This window comes from Solanum stenotomum, chromosome 1 (assembly GCF_019186545.1).
Source record: "Solanum stenotomum isolate F172 chromosome 1, ASM1918654v1, whole genome shotgun sequence".
Classification (NCBI taxonomy): Eukaryota; Viridiplantae; Streptophyta; class Magnoliopsida; order Solanales; family Solanaceae; genus Solanum; species Solanum stenotomum.
In genome coordinates, this window is record NC_064282.1 from 87903957 (window position 1) to 87914450 (window position 10494).

Consider the following 10494-nt stretch of genomic DNA (forward strand, 5'->3'; position numbering starts at 1 on the left):
GGTGAGATGATAAGATGAGAAATCGAGTCAAGTGCTTGAGAGTAAGATAGTAATGAATTCCAAAGAGTTTGGGTTATATCTTTTTAGAGGTCCTTTTAGTAATGAAGTGATGTTAGAAAGAGGAGGTTAATGATCATATCGTGATGATGATGGTATGATAGTTCCATCTAAGTTTGTAAATAAGGAGGAAGATTAGAATGAGGTTTTACTAAGAGAAATAGTTAAATGAGACCCCTTAGGTGGATCTGAAGGAGTTGGTTAGTAGGATTTCATGGAATTGTTCGAGTACTAAGCTTGAATGTGGTGGTTAGGAGTAATGGTCTTGGGATGAGACTTCCTATAGAGAGGCATAGAACCTGAACCTAAGAATTGGGTTAAGATTGAATATAGTAAGAGTACACCATTATATTCAGACCTTAGTAAGAATAACCTCGTTACATACCCAGTCCAGTCGTCATTCGAGGACGAATGATTCCAAGAAGGAGATATTGTAACACCTCAGAAAAATTTTTAAACTAAGACTCGAACCGTTCTTCATAGTGAGTGAGATTTTACTAAGGAATTAATAATTTCTTAAGTGTTAAGGTCACTAGATGTAGCACCTTGAGTTCCAAAAAGAATTAAATTGGAAATAGAAAAATCTGAAATTTTGCAACTTAAGCTAAGTATGAGTTTTGGGTCGACTTCAAACAACTATAACTCATAGCTAATGATGATTTAAGTGTATTACAAGATACCATAGGAAAGATATTTGAATTATCTTTCCAACGCCACCGAGTTTGCTAAGTTTCGAGGTCGGATGAGTAAGATATGGTCTTTTGAAGTTAGGCTGTCCAGTTAAGGAAAGTTAGCCGGAAATAGTAAGGGGTATTTTAGTCTTTTCCTTATCCAAACAGATTTAAGTCGTGTTTAGTAATATTTTTAAGGGTCTAATCCTATTAAGTTCAGTTTTATAATCTTAAATTAGCCTAGGGTTTTAGTTGAGAGTTCAAGAAGAGAAAAGAAAAGAAAAGAGGAGATGATCAAGCGTTCGTCGAGATTCTTGCGTCTTGTTGCGGATTTTCGCCATGGGTCTAATCCCTAAGAGGTATGTAAGCTTCCATAGTGTTGGGTTTGTTCAGCCACATGCCAAACATATTATTTTCAGCGAATTTTCATTCTCAAAAAGTTGAAGGATTTAAGTTCTTGATAGGTATTCTTGAAGTTCTTTCTAAATCTTGTTGTGTTGGATTTTTGATGATTTCTTGAGATCAAAGTGAGTGTTTTAAGGGATGTATTGAGTATATTAGAGTGTACTTATGTTAAGTAATTGATTCTAAGTGATTGGGGAAGAAACCGTTCGATTCTAGGCGAGTTAGGGTGAGAAAACGAGCAAAGAAGTTCGTCAGATTTTCTGGGTTGGGGACCTGGCGTGATGCGCCTGCCAAAGCACCCCAAACCCACCTCTGAAATTTAGGGGCTGGCGCTCCGCGCCACCCATAGCGCCAGGGTCGCCTGCCCCATCCAATTTGTCATTGGTTGCCCCGTCTGAGTTCGTTTAAAGTGCACCTTCACTCCTTTTCGATTCTAACTACTCTAAGCTACTTCTAAACACCTAAAATCATTCCTAACATGATCATAACCTTGAATTCATAATTCAAATTCAAGGTAGAGTTAAGAGTTAAGTTTTGAGAATTCTTTCAAACATTCTAAGAAAGTCCCTTCGAGTTCTTTTGAGGAGTCTTCTACAACTTCTAGTAACTTGTTTCAAGACTCGAGCAAGTGAGTATGAGGATGAGGAGAATTTATTCATGAATCTACTTTGTCATTCATGTGATCCTTCATATCATGAACCATAACTCTTGAATTCATAATTCACGTTCAAGAGAGAGTTAAGAGTAGAGTTCAAGAAAACCTTTGAGTTCAGTTGTGAATCCTTTGAGATCCATCATCGATTTGAGTTAAGTTTTGAGGAAGTAAGTAAGAGAAACAGAAGATTTGTATACATGAGTTCCATAATGTTATGTAGACCTACGAGTCAAGTCGTTCATGCCCATAAATTCCGCATGAACTCCAAAAGTTGAGTATCTATGAGAGGAGTAATATCTTCATATCCTAAGTCTTAAGTATTGAATTTCTAACCCATTTGAGATTACATTCCTAATCATGGGAATATTACATGCTACCCATGAAGTCCTTGAGTTGGGTTATTCATGTCCATAATTTTGCATGAACCCTATAAGTCGAAAAATCTTGAAACGAGAAGTATCTTTGAGCCCTTGAGTTGAGTAGTTCATACTCATAAATTCCACATGAACCCTCTTTGTTGAGCATTCTTGAAGTGAGTAGTATTATTGAAGTTCTTGAGTTCCAAGTATTGAGTTCTATCTTGGTTATTGAAAACCTTGCATTGAGTCGTTCATGTCCATAATTCGGCATGAACCATATTTTAAGAAGTCTTTTACAAATGTTTAAACTTTGTTTTAAGACTTAAGCTTTGAAGTTAAGTAAAGAGTAAGAGTAAAGTTTTTTATAAACGTTTTAACTTCGTTTTAAGACTGAAAGTTTCAAGTTAAGCAAAGAGTAAATAGTTGAGTCCATTTCTCAAAAAGTTATAGGGGAACTAAGTATTCCCAAAGAGTTTATAAATGTTTTCACATTTGAGCAAGAAAAGGGAACATCGATTCCAAGAAAACTTTTAAGCTAAGTTTTGAGTAATTATCTCAATTCAAAGAAAGAGTTTTGTTTTTACAAACATATGAGCTAAGTATATTTTGGGAGTAGTATTGTGGGGATGCGAGTTCATATTAACTCAAGTCTCCATAAACCATGTAATCATCATGGGTAGTAAAGGATCATACTTTTTAGATGACTCCTTAAGATGCTTTTAGCATAGTCTAGTGAATCCACTAAGTTAAGCGTTCTATATGACGGCAAAGTATAAGACAGTTCTGGCAGCGTGGGCAAGACGTTATATCACCACTTAGGCTCATAGTGGTGGTTGCCGGTTAGTGAATCTCCCACAGAAACTATATTACTTTATTATATAAGTAAAGTTGAGTTTGTTTGAGTTTGTTATTGCATTTTCTTTAATGAACTAAGTTGCTTTTACTGTTTTATAAGTTTTCCATATATTGCATCTTTTACTATTGCATTATCCTTGAGTATCATGAGTTGAGTATTTCAAGTTGAGTATCATATCTTTGAGTTGAGTATCTAATCTCTGAGTTGAGCATCTTATCCATGAGTATTCTTTGAGTTGAATAAGTTTGAGAAGATGTAAGTATTGTTTCCTTTTTATCAAGTTTCAAGCTTATGTTTATGCTTTAAAATTCCTCTTACATGCTCATACATTCCACGTACTGAGCCGTTTGTCCTGCTTCTTCTCATGATACAGACACAGGTATTCAAGATTATCAACATGAGCTTTGTTGATACATCCGAGACTTCGCGTTAGCTATGGTGAGCCTCCTTGCTTCCGGAGGATTTCATTTACCTTTCAGTTTAGTCAGGATGTCGTGGGTCTTATCCCGACTTTCATCTTTATCAATTAGAGGCTTCATAGATAGTCAGTATAGTTGAGAAGTCTGTATTATTTATTTATTTTATTAAATATTTCAAAGACTTAGTTGCCAATTTTGGGGCGAGTTGAATATATTTTATTATTCAGAATTTTCATTTGAGTTAAAGTTTGAATTTAAGTTTTATGAACTTTTATTTCAGTTTTTAAGTTTCGTATGCTTGAATCAGTTTTTCGCTTGTAGTCAGCCAGGATGAGGGTTCGCTTGGGGACCAGAAATGGTTTTCGAGTGTCGGCCACGTCCAGGGTGTAGGCTCGGGTCATGACAAAATAATTTTGATATCCAAGTTCAATCTCAAGTTCATCATTTCACTCTCTCTAATATAATTTTTTTAAAAAAAAATTATGTTCCTAATTTTTATTTTTATTTTTATAGGATGGATCAATTACGATTTTAAGTGTATCGCCTGCTATGGTTATGAAGAGGGTCTTCATGACATACTGTAGGGAATTAATAGACTGGAAAACAGTTCGATTTGTCTTGGATGGACAACGCATTTCACCAGCAAAGACTATTGATGAAGTAAGACCGTAATTTGCATATAATTTAATCTAATTTATCATTAATTTAAAATTATGTAATTTTTAAATTTGTTTTCATGTTTCTGTTTTTATGAAGCCTGGATTAAAAGATGGTGATTAGATCGATGCTATGGTGTCTTAAAATGGAGGAGGATTCACAAACTATATATGAAGAAGAACAACATATCACACATGAATATGTTGCACTTTTTTAATTTATGCTTTTTATTAGAATTTTAATTTCGAAGTTATGTACTTTTGTTTTATTACTAAAGACAACTTGGATGTCATGTGTCCAAGTTGATCATGCAAACATAATCTTAAATTTGTATGTGAATTTAAGATGGTTAATAAAGTCGTATTTTCTCTGTTTTGGACATCAAATTTTTGAATAAGGGATGCATGATTTTATTTTTGCTTAATTATAAAAGAAAAATGGTCAAATATATTCTTGAACTAGTCAAAATGGATCAATTATATTTTTTGTTATGTGTTTGGCTCAAAAATGTTGACCAACTAACAAAGAAGTTATTTTATGCATTGAACTGTTATTTTCTTTTTTTAATCTTAGTTAATCAATGGAATGATATTACTAATTTTTTACTAGTTTCTTGAACAAAATCTTAACTTAGATTATGTGATCTTAACTTTAATTATGTGATAATAATGTCTTTTTATTATTGGGGGCCTCAATATTTTTTTAATATTGGATGTATAATTGCATTTTTGCTTAATTATAAAAAAGTAAAATTGGTAGGAAAAAAGTACAATTTTTCTTTCTGAAAAAAATAAGAAAGCAAACCTGAATTAAATTACTTTATATTGTGTGATCAGGGGCAGAGTTACTTAGGACTAAGTGTTCATCTGAACCCTTTTTGTCAGAAAATTACATTATGTATACGTAAGTAAAATATGGGAAAAGGCTCAAATATGCCATCAAACTTTTAGAAAATGCTCATTTATGTCATTCGTTAAAAGTTTGGCTCATCTATGCCTTTACGTTTTAAGAAAAGGCTTATTCATGCCACTATTTTTTAACAGTGGTTTTGCAAAACCATTTTTGACACGTGTTATAATTCGGCCATGTCATTATTATTTTTTATAAAAAAATTCAAAAGTCTGAACAAAAATTGAATTAAAATAACCCATCCAAGTAAAGACCCATCCAAGTAAACACAAGGTAGCTGGATTTTGAATCAGGAACAAGAGTCGCAAGAGTTTGTCAATACCAAGCAACTGATACAAATTACGTTCCACCTGGCTCCTTCAGTTTTGCAGTGCCTCCTTGTTCCATTTAAAACTTCTTCTTTGGGTAAAACCCTTAGACAACTATTTGTTATTGGGTTTGAAATTTGGATATATAAATTCTTTGCATCTGTTATACTCAATTTTCAATTATTTGAGAGATCCAAAAAAAGAATTGAGAAAAAAAGGTAGCAAATCAGTAACAAATCAAAGAATGGTAGTCGTTGGCATGTGGTCATGTCCCTACAATTAGTTCATACATATTCACTATCTCGAAAAGCATATAAAATGTCTCGAGTAGGTGGATGAATGATGCAACGGCGCGTGGCAAGTAATGACCAGTTAAATAACATCTCTCCGGGACATGGCCAACGAGTGCAACCTGGTTCAGGAATCAATAATACCGGGACCAATGCCTTACCAATAAGATAGGCTTGACAGTCCACAATACTGAGATCTTCACTGGCAGTAAGCAACATCAGAGTTTGTGACCCAGTAATGTGAAACTACCACAAAAGGGCAAATTCTACAAAAGCTGCTCCCTAGTATCATATATCATTTATTATATATAAAAGAGAACTTTAGGCCCGCCTACGTGACGCTATCACAAACCAGAATTCCCTTTTAATTTATTTATTTACAAAACTAGTTTTTCCCTTTCATGAAAAGTTACAAAATTTATGAAAAGTCATAACTTTTATGAAAAGTTGTAGCTTTAATGAATAGTTGTGACTTTTATGACAAGTTACGACTTTAATGAAGAGTTGCGACTTTTATGAAAAATTGTGACTTTTATGAGAGGTTGTGACATTTCCGAAGGGTTGCAACTTTTTCAAATAGTTATAACATTTCCGATAAGGCACAATAAAAATTTGTTCACACTACCCTTTGTTGTCTATAAATAGAGGGATTTCCTCTCATTTTAAAACAACGAAAATTATGAACCTCTTCTTCTTCACAATTAAATATTTGTTTACTTTGCTCCTGTTGAGTGGCTCACTGACACCGTTGCTTGTATTACATATCCTGGTATGTATTTTTACAGTCATTAATTTATGCTTGTATTATTAAGGATAAATGATAAGATATAATAATTTTCATTTTTCTTTACATTATTAATGTTTGTTACTATGTAATCTAGTATGTAAGATAATATAGTATTTTAGTTTTAATGACTGATATATTTTAAGTATTATTTATAAATTCCACGATATTAAATTTCAACGCTTAGTTTTACTAGTTTCTTTATGAATAAATAACCACTTAGCCATTTTGTATTGACGCACATTACTGACATCCTGCAAAACAAATGAAAAAACCCTTTTCGGTTTAAGAAAAAAGGTCTACTACTTTTTTTTCCTCCTTATTCTAATAGAAAGCATCTACTATTTTATTTTATTTTTTGACAGAGAAAAAAAACTCCTAATGTATTAAACCCCGAAACAAATCAACTCATAAATATACGCCAAGGATTTTAGACCTAAAAAAACCGTCCAACTATGAATAAAATGATGAATATATCAATTCCCGAAGAAATTATTTTTGAAATATTCACATGGCTTCCGGTGGAGTCTTTAATGTGTTTCAAGTGTATTACAAAAATTTGTAAGTCTCTTGTCTCAGAATCTGTTTTTGTGAATATTCATACTTGTCGTTCTATGAGCCATCCTGGTGGAACAAAATTCTTTCTGCGCGGAAGGGAATCATTTTTTTGCACTGTTGAGCAAAGAGAAGATGAAAAAGATTCCGCTCCCTTTTTGCAAATTGCGAGTTTTAATGACCTCGACGTCCATGTTCTTGCATATTCTCAGATGAATTGCATTAATGGTTTATTTTACATTTGGGACCCATTATCTATACGACCTGCTGCAATTTTCAATCCGAGTACCAGAGAAGTAAGATTTCTTCCCAACATAAAGGAAGAATTTTGTCCTTGTAACTATTCATTAGGTTTTGAGTCAGAAGAAAAGAAGTTCAAAGTTTTTTGTTCAACGTTTGAAAGATACAAACAAAGACAATGTGTTTTCACTTTAGGCATAGACAAATCATGGAGAGAGACTCAAAGCATTTCCTTTTCTATTCCGTATTCTAAACCCAGTGTTTGCTTTAGTGGAGTTATCTATCAATTTATTGATGGTGGTGCTATTGCCGCAATTGATGTTAAATCTGAAAAATCCGAAACTATTGCATTGTGGAATGTCTTGCGTGAGTCAATGTACTATTACGAGTTGATAGAGGTGAAGGGTAAATTAGTGGTCATAGATTACAGAGAATGGGTAATTGGATACTTGAACTTGTGGATTTTAGAGCAGACTCCAAAAAGAAAATGGGAGGGACATATCATTCGTTTTCCTTCAACATGGAACGATATATTAGTGTTGCAATCATCTAAATCTTACCTTCGAATCACATCATTATGCAAAGTTAGCGATGCAGATATTCTCTTCACTCTGAACTTAAATCCGGGTGTTTTATGTTTGTGTTATGATGTCACAAGAAAGAGTTGGAAGGAATTAAAAATCAAGGCTCTTCCTAAGGAGAGTTACATCTATGGCATTTATAGTTATGTCGAAAGACTCTCTATGTAGAAATTAAGTTTCTTTCCATTTGAGAACAATCCAAGACTTATTATATCAACCACGAAAAGTGAAGTGTTGAATCACTCACGATTTTATTTCTAAATTGTTCTTTTTCTTTCATGTCATATAGCATTAATTTGTATAAACCTCTGCTTCCATTGTTCAAATTGAGAGTTTTGATGAACTACACTTCGATATCTAACTTGATTGAAATGGCTCTGCTCGCCTCAAGGCAGAAACTGATGTTAGTAATATGAAGTAGAAGAGGATGAAGAAGAAGAGAAAGCTGAATCTTATTTCGTGAGAGAATATCCCATTTATTTGTTGTTCTGTTCATTGTAGTTGACTATATATACACCAGCTGACTAGTTAATTACAATAACTAACTTAAATAACTACATAGTCACTAATTTAACTAACTGTACGGTAACTAATTTAACTAATTGTATGGTAACTAACTCCCCCTTAAGCTTGGTGATATAAATATGTTTAGAACACCAAGTATGGATGTAAGATACTCATTCTCCACTTTATTTAGGCTCTTGGTTAATGCATCTGCTGGTTGATCACTATTTGGAATGAATATTTTCCCTAACAAAGTGACCGTTTATATCAATATGTCTAGTCCTCTCATGATATACAAGTTGTAGTTGATCGTCAAATTAACTCAGCTACTGTGGATGCAAGGCTTCTTGAGACTGAAGCTGTTTCTTTGATTTAGAGGATATTAGAGACTCTTCTAGTTTAATCACAAAGCCTGTAACTGACCTCCTGTAATTCCTGAAGGGAAAAACACCTTCTCTCAAAGTAACATACATATTCACAAAAAACACATGAATAGCAGGATCATTGAGTATTGACAAATCCAGTTCCATTATCACTCCTTATTACATCAGACTTCAATTTTAACAAATTTTGAATTGTGGTATGTGAAATACATTTTGAATGACACAGTCATTTGATATTGTTGAACAGGTTCTATTTTCCCCATCCTGTCTACTTTCTTCGGATCAACAAATATTTACTTGAATCAATAAGGCAAGTTCAGAGGAGTTTGCCTGAGAATTAATGAATCCCATAAAACAGAACAAGAGAAAAATAAAATAATTTTCTTAGCTTGTGACATAGTCTGCTGTGGATTCTTTTGAAAATTAACGAATCCTATAAACCACAACGTATAATCTACTCTCCCCTTTTCTGTGTTAAAACGTTACTTATTTCTTTAACAGGAGGAGAGATGAAGAAAGATCTTTTATTGATAAGGATTCGTAATGCACAATTCCACTTGCCATATGCTTGTGTGTATCCTAAACATAAACAGTATTTGAAAGTGTAGCAACAACATTTTAGAGTCTCTGGGTGCTTTATTCTTTCATTCTCTCATTTCTATTTCATCTCTGTAATCGTTTGATTCACGTGGAAAGTTTACTGTTATGGTGCAACTTTTTGGCAATCCAAGAGCAGGAAGAGAAATTGCATTCTAAATTTGTCATTAGCTTGTAATTACACGCAATGTGACGAGATGCATTCCACAATGCAGTAATTTTGAATAATTCAAATTTGACAAGAAATGCATCTGTAGCAAGTCCATAATGCCTTGAGCTCTCTTGCTTGCATCTCAGATTTAAAATAAAAATTGCCGACATTAGATAACATTACAAATGTTGGGAGAAAGGGGAAACAGGACCAGTCAAGAATCAAAGATGCCGGAGACTGGGGCAAGAAGAATCGATGGAAAAGAAGTTCCAGTAGAGGCTGCTTCAGGGTCGGCTGTGTTGGATACTACATTTCTTGAGTTATGATCGGAAGATTCTCATTTCGGATATTATAGTCTCTTCTTCATGATACGTCGGTTGTGCTTCAATGAAAAAAAGTTCAGATAGCAGATTACTGCAACTTTGGTCCATCATGAGTCTGTAACAGAACTATTTTCAAACTCGGTAACAACTGATTTTGCCTTGAATAATCCAAGACAGTGTTTTGGACTTGAATTCCCTTACATATCGTCCAATTGAATGCTCTAACGATCCAAGATGTGTCTAATATCTGTTTATCAGTCGTATAATTTATTTCTACATATCATAAAGTAGTAGCACAAGATGGAACTTGTAAAACTCGAACGTTACTTTTAAACTTAGCGAAGGATTTGATTACTGTTTGTTCTGTTCGTGCACAATGCTACGTACTGGTCACGTCTTGCTGCTATCAAGTCTAATTTGGACGGACAACTACTTGGAGTACCATTGGCATGTTTAACCGCTAAAGACTCATTCTATCATAACTACTCTGTAAGACAGAGGAACCAATGAAATGATTCCACAATTGTTTCTGATGTTGGCAAAGTCAACAGAGACACCTCTATTGCTTTTAAAGTTTTCCTCGTCTTCATCATCTTAATGTGCTAGTCACCATAGTGAGGATGAGTTGGAGCGTTTAGTTGTCAGTTGAGATCAAGTTGAGGTATCACGTATAATCATATTGCTTGTAGCCTTATTACTTGCCTTTGGGGCTATGTGTTGTTGCCTACAAGGTTATGTGCGGTTACCAAACTCCTAACCGCCTAACAAAAATAACGTAAATAAGTATTCT

The 10494-nt window shown here is 33.8% G+C and overlaps 1 pseudogene; it reads left to right on the top strand.

The window, feature by feature from the left end:
- Positions 1-9707, top strand: part of LOC125858289 (uncharacterized) — a 30730-nt pseudogene extending 21023 nt beyond the window's left edge.
- Positions 9708-10494: the final 787 nt, after the last annotated feature.